This window comes from Pteropus vampyrus, unplaced genomic scaffold, assembly GCF_000151845.1.
Source record: "Pteropus vampyrus isolate Shadow unplaced genomic scaffold, Pvam_2.0 Scaffold3, whole genome shotgun sequence".
NCBI lineage: Eukaryota > Metazoa > Chordata > Mammalia > Chiroptera > Pteropodidae > Pteropus > Pteropus vampyrus.
The window spans coordinates 198,624-207,426 of record NW_011888784.1 but is presented as its reverse complement, the minus strand read 5'-3'; positions in this window follow the sequence as shown (position 1 = coordinate 207,426).

Sequence of the window (8,803 nt, the reverse complement as noted above, 5' to 3'; positions counted from 1 at the left end):
ATGGAAAAAAAAATTGATTACTATAAAAATGAAAAATCAAAATTTATTTGATTTGCCTTTGTAATATATGCAGACACCAACTCATATACACAAATTTGTCTGTCTCTGAGCCTGACTTTAGACTTCTTTTAACGTCCTTGATTTGAGATACATTAAGTTATAGCTTCCTTCAGGAAATCTACCTAGAAGAGAAAGAGGAACCAATAACTCAATCTCAAGGAACACCTACAATTAAGGCTCTGGTAAAGGAGTAAAGAGAAATGAGAGATCAAAGTTTGCATGACAAACACGCTAAGAAGGGCGTTGATTTTCACACCTGATTACAACTAAAGGGTAAACATGAGCCAAATTTTTAGTAGAAATGGTTGTTGAGACAATAGATGGGAAAAGATATACTTTGGGAAATTTTTACCTTTCCCTGCTATGTCAAACAAGGATATAGGACAAATGATATTGTGCATATAAGCACATGTTTAAAGGAATAAATCACTATAAACTTAAGGTAATTACCTTGGCTTCTACTACCAGATACCATTTGCTAAATCCCAGTAGGTACAGTTTAGAGTACCTTCTGTTAAGAAAAATCTTATTGAGACATTTCAAAAGCTTTTTTTGGTCACACTTGAATTTTTCTGCTGTGATACTATAAAGCAAAGTATGAAAAAGAAAAAAAAAAATACCCACCACTTACTTATTCTCCCACTAAAAGAAGAAAACAATCTAATTAAGGAAACAAATTCTCACGGGACTAGAGACCCTAAAGGTATTGAGAATAGATGCTACTAAATAACTAAGAAATAGATCGCTTTGTTTCCATTAAAATACTGGACAAATAATAAACCTTTTACAATTCTGGGGAAATGTAGTTTATACCACTCCTCAAAAAATAGCAACCCTTTCTCAGGCAGTAAAGTTGTAACTAAATTTTTCGATTTTATCTCTCTTACAATAGAAGAGATCTTGCCGGCCTCATCTTATGGAAGAAGTGAAAGACAACAACATGAAAATTATGTATGAAATCTGGTCCATTAAACAAACAATAGAGATTTAACAGCCTCTGATCTCTGCCTCCCAGGTGTAAAAGCAGGTGCTGAAGCACCAACTGTCACACCAGGAAAACTGTCCATTTTTTAAAATATTTCTCTTCTTATTGTTTACCAAGTAAAGCTGAGGGTAAGCCATTAAAGAAAAAGTAGTTTTCAAAAAAAAAGGTGTGTGTTTGAATTTTTATTGAGAAAAACAGAACAAATTCAAGAACTATTGGGAGATAATGGCTGTTTTTTGAAATTTATATATTTTATTGACAAATATATAACCTGCATTTAAATTTTTGAATGTGATAAGATACTCAATGAAAGAAGGATTTAAATATTGGAAAACCTTACTTTTTTTTTTTTTCAAAACAGTATGGTCAGAATTTATCAAGATGTTAAATAGGAGTGAGGGCATAGTGAAAAAACATTTTCCAGCTCCAGTTAGCAGGTTTTATGATTCACTGATTTGGCTCAACTACTGTTCACCTAATTCCCACCTAAAACGAGATGCTGTTGGCATGGCATGTCAGGAGGCCAAATGACACTTTCATGTATATGCAATATAAATACAAATTTTTCTTTCAAGACCTTCTACTTGGAATGACTACAGAGAATCTTACACCACATAGTTCGAACTAAAAAAAAAAAAAAAGAGTTAATTACTTGAAAGACAAGAGAAAACAAGGAGAGGTAAATTTTGAACCTCCTGAGGGAAATTATTTCAGAAAGTAGTGTCTGATATTTTAAAAATTTTATGCTAGTTGTTACATTAGCTATAGGTAAGTGGCTGGTACTATTAAGCGCTTAGGATTACGGGATGGGAAGACACTTTGGTTTAACTTCTTAAAACAGAAAACAGTATGACCAGTAGAAAGAAAATGATCTTTGAGTTTTAAAGCCCTGCGATACCGTTTAACAGGCTACCCAGTGGTTTTTAGCCTTAATTCTGTCTACAAAACACCAGAATGCTAGGACACATGATCTGTGAGAAATACAGCTATGGCTGCTGTTCAGAAAAAGGAGAGGCGTGATAACCGAGTCAATCAGAAAATACATCTTGCCGGGAGACCTCGTGCTGTAAGTGGCTTTTCCAATGTCTCAGTTTACAGCTTTGCCTGCGTAGCTGCTTTCAGACTGCCCTAATGTTTCTGGTTTCTTCACCCTTGAACTTGCTGCTACCTTAAAGTGGAAAATACTCCTGGCTTGCTTCTACCTCCACCCCAACCCAGTACCTTTCTTTGGCTAATTTCTGCTTATCCCTTTGGTCTCGCCCTAGACATCACTTTTTCCAAGGAGCCTTACCTGATCTCTTCCAGCACCTCCATTCCTGTAACCCCGTGGGTTGTGTGTTCTGCAACACACTAAAGTAGGTATTTCCCTATCCATTTATTGTACTTTATTGTAATTAGTTATTAATTGTCTTTCTTCCCCTACCAGCCTAGAAGGCTATATTCTTCATGTCCGCCATTGCATCCCCAGTGCCTCTTGCTGGGCTTGCATGGAACACAGGAGAGGTTATTAGATATCTGATGAATACATCGAATTAATTCATTTTGTAAAAATTGTATACTCTCGAAATAATGAGCAACGCATTTTCTTCTCAGTGGAAGTATATGATCACATTGATTACAAAAAAAATCATAATATTAACAACTGTTATAGTCTTAGAAAAAGTGGATAGGCTTCTGTGTCCCAAGAGATATTTAACAATAAATTTGACTTAATTAAAAGTGAAACTTAAATTCATTTTACAAACAAATTTATTATAAAATAGTTAGAATGGGTTCTTTAGAGTAGTCTTTTCTACATAAATTGAAAGTAAATTTAAACTATGCTAAAAATTACCACAGGTTAGGGATAAATTAGAAATTAGCAAAGCCGAGAAGAAAACACTCTGAGAAAAACTTTGTAAAAGATTCTAAAATAAACAAAAGACTTTGAATTATATGTGCATGTCTGTAATTTCAGAGACTATTACGGGGAGTCAAATAATTTGAAGCCAAAGGGCAAAAGCTAAATGTGGATAAATATACAAATTTAGGAATCTTTTTTTAAAAGTAGAGTCTCATTTTGTGATTAGATCTTTTATGATATATATGCCACAGAATTTCTGAGGAACTGATGAGTAAACTATCTGACTAGTGGCAATTTGTACCATATTCACTCTGGGATCAGTGATTTGTCTTCTGTGTGTGGAGGGGAAGTCATTCATTAAAATAAATTGATTTAATTTGATGACTATTTAATAATTTTACTTGTTTTTAACCTATAAATTTATTCATTTTTAATTACATAAGAACCATAAGCATAATGAGGTTAAAACAGTTTAATATTTGTACATATTTAAGTAATATATTATTATTAAGTAATAATTTAACTCAATACTGGGCTGGTGATGGAGGGGTGGGGGAGTGGGCCTCAATGATTTGGTTCTTGTAAGAGGAGTATGTATTTTCTCAAGTTTGAGAAAAAGTGCCCTAATTTGCACTTTCATGATCATATACATTCTTCCTATGCAATGAGTTCCTCAGAAATTAATATTCATCTAAACATATTTTGACCCCTTCTTGAAATTCTTTCTTTCCTTGGCTTATGAGACATCATACTCTTCTGATTCTCCTTCTATTACTTTCCAGTTGCCTTTGGGTTTGTATGTTCTTTCTTGGATAGTTTTTCAAATGATGGTGTTCTTCGAGGTTATATCTTCAGGTGTCTTGTCTTATTCTACATGCTCTCCCTTGTCAATGTCACCTACTCATCGGATTTAGCCACAGGAGCTACCCCCTGCCCTCTGATGCCAGTGTGGCTTAGGTGTCACTGGCAAGATCATCCTACAATAGATATCTTATAGCAGTTCTCCAGATTTTGAGGTCTTAAGGAGCCCAAAGCCTGGCACTCCTCTATTGCTCTTGAGTAGTGCATATAATTAATAAATAAGAAAAAGAATAAGAAAGATGATGTCCAAAATAACTCCTTCATCGGCGAGAAAATCTAAGGCCAGAAGACATAACCTAGTATGAGAGCTGAATGGGCTTGACACTGAACCCCAAAATTTAATAGACTAACTTGCCTCATTAGAACTGGACTATATGGGGTCCCTCCCTCAACCCTCACCTCCCAGGGGCTTGGTTTTTACTCTTAGTCTTCATAACATGGCCAGGAATAATCAAGAACAAATGGGCTGGGCAGGCAGCAAAATGCCAAGCAGGAAGAGAAATGAGGAAGGGGCTGAGCTACAAAGATCTTGTTCTTTCTCAAATTCACCATTCACTCTATCTCTTTGGGGAATTGGGCCAAAAGAACAGGAGAGTTTCAGAACAAAAAGAAAACAGAAACATCTCTCTGTTTAAAAACAAGAGTAGAAAAGACACAGTTCCTTCTAATAGTAGTTTCATTTATAAGTGCTGAAAATTGTCCCTTTAAGTGTTATGTTTCAAAACTGTATTTTTTTTTCCTGAGAACTTTGGAAAATAATCAAATGAATTAACCCTAAACTTAGTATAATAATTAGATTGTAAGATCTGAATAGTCTAATAAGATAGAAAAGCGAGATATTGATATAATATTTCTGTAAAGTGAAGCGAGTTTTGGTATTTCTCTAGGGTATGTATTGTAAGGGTTGGGGAGAACACAAGGAAAGTCAGTAATGTGATTGGAAAGAGATATAATTTTGCCTAACCTTGCTTTATCATGGAACAGAGGAGATGAGGAGATGATCTCTGAACGTACTATGAAATATGAACCCCTTCTGACCACCATGAGAATGTGAATTTTCTTTGCCTGAGAAACATCATTTTAGAATATACATGCTATTTAATTGTACGAGATTCACCAGAATGGGGCGGGGGGCGGGGGATTGCAGGTGGAATTTTGCATGTTCCCTGCTGAAACAATTCGATTGTAGGAACAAAAAGATAATCAGAATGTCAAAATTTTATATTCCTTTTACTCATTGGTACTTTGGTGTTGAACTGGTCTCCATAGCCAGAGGCAGATCGAGCCATATGTCATTTTCACCCCCATAGAAACAGCACGAAGCTCAGACAACTGACCTCTCATCCTTGAACTAACATTATAATATCATGACCAAAATCTTCAGCACAACAGCCTCTCCTTTACTCACTTCCAAATGCTCCTCACTATTATTTTGATCAGTCAACCCTATTCTTAAGTTCTTATGGTACATGCTCACTGTATCCTAATCAGATAAATTCCTTTAACTAATTACATTTCAAATGCTTCATCAAGTTGGCCTAAGGATTTTTACTCGATTTCCTTCTATCTTGTTTCTTCCACTCTTTATATAAGAGACATTTTTTTCCAGAAAATATTTATTAACCCTTTAGCATTTACCCCCAAGTCCCGCAAGACTTGGCGGTATTGTACTATTTTCTGCTTTCTGAGTATTGTACTATTTTTTAAACTTCTAAGACATTCTTAAACTGTTTTCTGTCCATGTACACAGAGCTTCAAAACAGTTTTACTCTTTAATATGGGCAGCCTAGGATCTCCAGACATTTGAGGAAAGCCCTTAACATGGAATAACATAGCAAAAAAAAAAAAAAAGTGGAAAAAATAACTTTGGAAGAAACACAACAATGACAAGAACTGAATAAACTTTTCAAAAAATCTAATATGCGCAGAGATTAACATATTTGGAAGATGTTTCAGGATGAAGAAATGATATTAAAAAGGGACAATTAGAGAATAAAAAAGAGCACTTAGATTGTAACTATGATAGAATTTTTTTAAAAAAATCAATAAAAGTATTAGAAAATTAAGAAATCTCCCCCCAAAATAAAAAACCAAAAACTAGGAAGTTCAATATCTGACCAATAATAGTTATAGAAATAAAGAACAGAAAAAGCAAAGAGGAACAGTTATCAAATATAATAATAATAATAATTTAAGAAATTGTCTAGGGCATGAGTCTCCAGATTGTTAGGCCCACTGAAACTTCAACATAATGAAGAAAAACACACATTCATTCGTAGATACAGCATCATGAGATTTCTGAACATTGTAGGTAAAGTAGAAGTCCTAAAAGCTTCCAGAGAGAAGAAAATCCATGTAAGAAGCACTGGCAATAAGAACATCGTTGAACTCAGAAAATTCACGTACAAAGGATGGGCCCTGAGAATACCACTGAGCTTCTCAGCAACACCTAAAGCCACAAGGCAAAGAAACAATGCCTTACATTTTTGAAAAATTGTTTTCAAACTAGAATTCCACAACAATAATTATTTTCAGAACTGCAAGATAGATCTCAAAAAATGAATTTTCCAAAGAGTCTTTTCACAGGAGGCTGCTGAAGTATGTGCTCTGCTAAAACAGGGGAGCAGAACAAGATTGAGGAAAAAGGGAAATCCAAAAGGGGGCATTTCACATTTCTCTCACGGGAGAGAGGTAAAGAAATGCCCAGGATGACGAGAAAGGAGCTCCTGAGAGCTGTGCAGTAGGCCCAGGGAGCAAAATTTAAGGATGGGGGAAGAGGACAGAGGTTACATAAGGCACATCTCTGAGGGGAAAAAAAAAGGATTGGTTATCTGTGCTGATGTTTATGCAGAAATTTGTGTTAGAAAGCTCTTGGAAACTGTGGCGGGGAAATCAGTTATAATTACACAGAACACCAAGAAAAAATTTTAAGAGCTAACTTCAGGAAAAACAAAATGAAATATAATCTTGGTCATCATATTGTGATATTGTATAATATCTAGTAATATTTGAGTAATTTAACCAAAAATTAGTAAGATGAAGCAGCTACTAAAGCAGATATTTGTTGCCCTCTGGGGAATGGGACTGAGGAAGAGAGACGGAACTGGGTACTGCATATTTTCTTTATATACTTCTTAGTATTATTTAACTTTTTGAATCATGGGCATGGATGATGTTGGTAAAATTATGACAATATTTTAAAAACTGTAATGTGACTTCCTTTTGGTATTTTCACCAACCACTTCAAGATATTAAGAAAAATGATCATTTATTATTTTATAATAAAATTGTCATTTTATTAGAAGCCAGTCCTCGTGTTGGATACTTCATATGCATTACACCTAATCATTGCAACACCAGGCAAAGTAAATGTGATCTCTAGTTTATAGATGAGGAAACTAAAGCGTTAACAGATGGTCACTCATCATTTGCAAGTCTAATTGCTTCGTGCAGAGAGTTTACCTAACTGGTAAATAATGAAGCTGGAGTGTAGCTATCTGGTTTTAAAACCTGGACTCTTTCAATTACACATTGTAGTAAAATACAGTTTCACTTCTATTTACATAAAATTTTAATTTTGCACACGCTAATTAATTATTCTCTGCGTGGATTTTATGTATGTGTGGGTCAGTGTTGTCCATTATACTGTCACTCCTTAAACTGATATTTTCAGCATTTAGCTTACTTATCTTCCTAATTTCTAGTGTATAATTTTGAATGACTCATTGTATTGTTTCATCTTTAGCTGATTTGAGTTCCAGACATTGCTCTAGCTCTAACTCTGAACTTAAAAAACTTTTTTAGCACTGAATGATAGTCTTGCACTGTTCACAGTATTCATTTGCAAGTCTAATTGCTTCGTGCAGAGAGAAGAAAGGGGCTAGTCGAGCCAGGTGAGTTGTTTCTAGAAAATCAGAGTTTCTATAGATTCACATACTAAAAAGCCAAATATCATAATGGCAACCTCAGGAAACAGAAAGAACAAAGCTTGCTCTTCATGAGAGTTATGCCTTCATTCCTTTCCCTTACTCATCTCCCTCTATTAATCAGGGAATAGTTATTCCAATGTAGGGTTTTCAAGACAGTAGAAATTTATGAAAATATGAATGTCAAAACTTTAATGGAAAATATATTTATTTAAAAGACATGAAACACCAATGTTTACAAACTTTTCTAAATATGTAACTTGTCTGTAGTAATTCTATATGAGGAAGGTACTTTTTGAAACCTAGATAACAATAAAAAAAGGTAGGATTATAAACTGATTATTTTAGCATCTAAACTTCTGTCAGAAAGAAACAGTTTCCCAATTGTATACTTTTTGTACTTTATATTGAAATAATATTTGTACATTTATGATGGATATGCCATTAGCCACAGCAACTTGTAGAACACAATAATTAACTGATCCTGAATGATAAATAAATAGCACTTGAGGACGCCACAAGGAAAAAAAATCCAAACTAAATTACATGAGAGAAATGAAGAAATAATAGATATCTGAAAATATGAAGAGAGAGATTTGTACCTATTTTAGCAAATATATTCTGCAAACTTTTCAAAGTCTGATTACCCAAGAACAATCTATCACAAAGGAAAAAATTTAAGCAATTAGTGAAACCACAAAAAATAATAAATTTTATCATTTTTAAAATAAATAGAAAAGTTGTTTGATAGCCATAGACATAAGGGAGAGTTTTATTTAACATTGGGTTATTGTTTGAGAAAAGCAAAACGAGACTTTTAAAAACTGTGCTCCATGGGAGGTCATTAGCAGTTCCCCAAACGCATAATTTCTTAAAAATCCATGTAGTATGTAGTTTTTGGGTACCTTTAATTTTAAAACAATCTCAAACTTGCCGAAAAACTTTAAGACCATGTTTTCTCCTACTATTTGAAAGTAAATTGCTAACATGATGTCCTATAACCGCAAATACTTTAATGTGTAATTCTTACAAACAAGAACATTGTCCTCCATCACAACCACAATACAACCAACAAAATCAAGAAATTAGCATTGTTAGAACCATAATCCTCAAACCCCATTCGAGTCC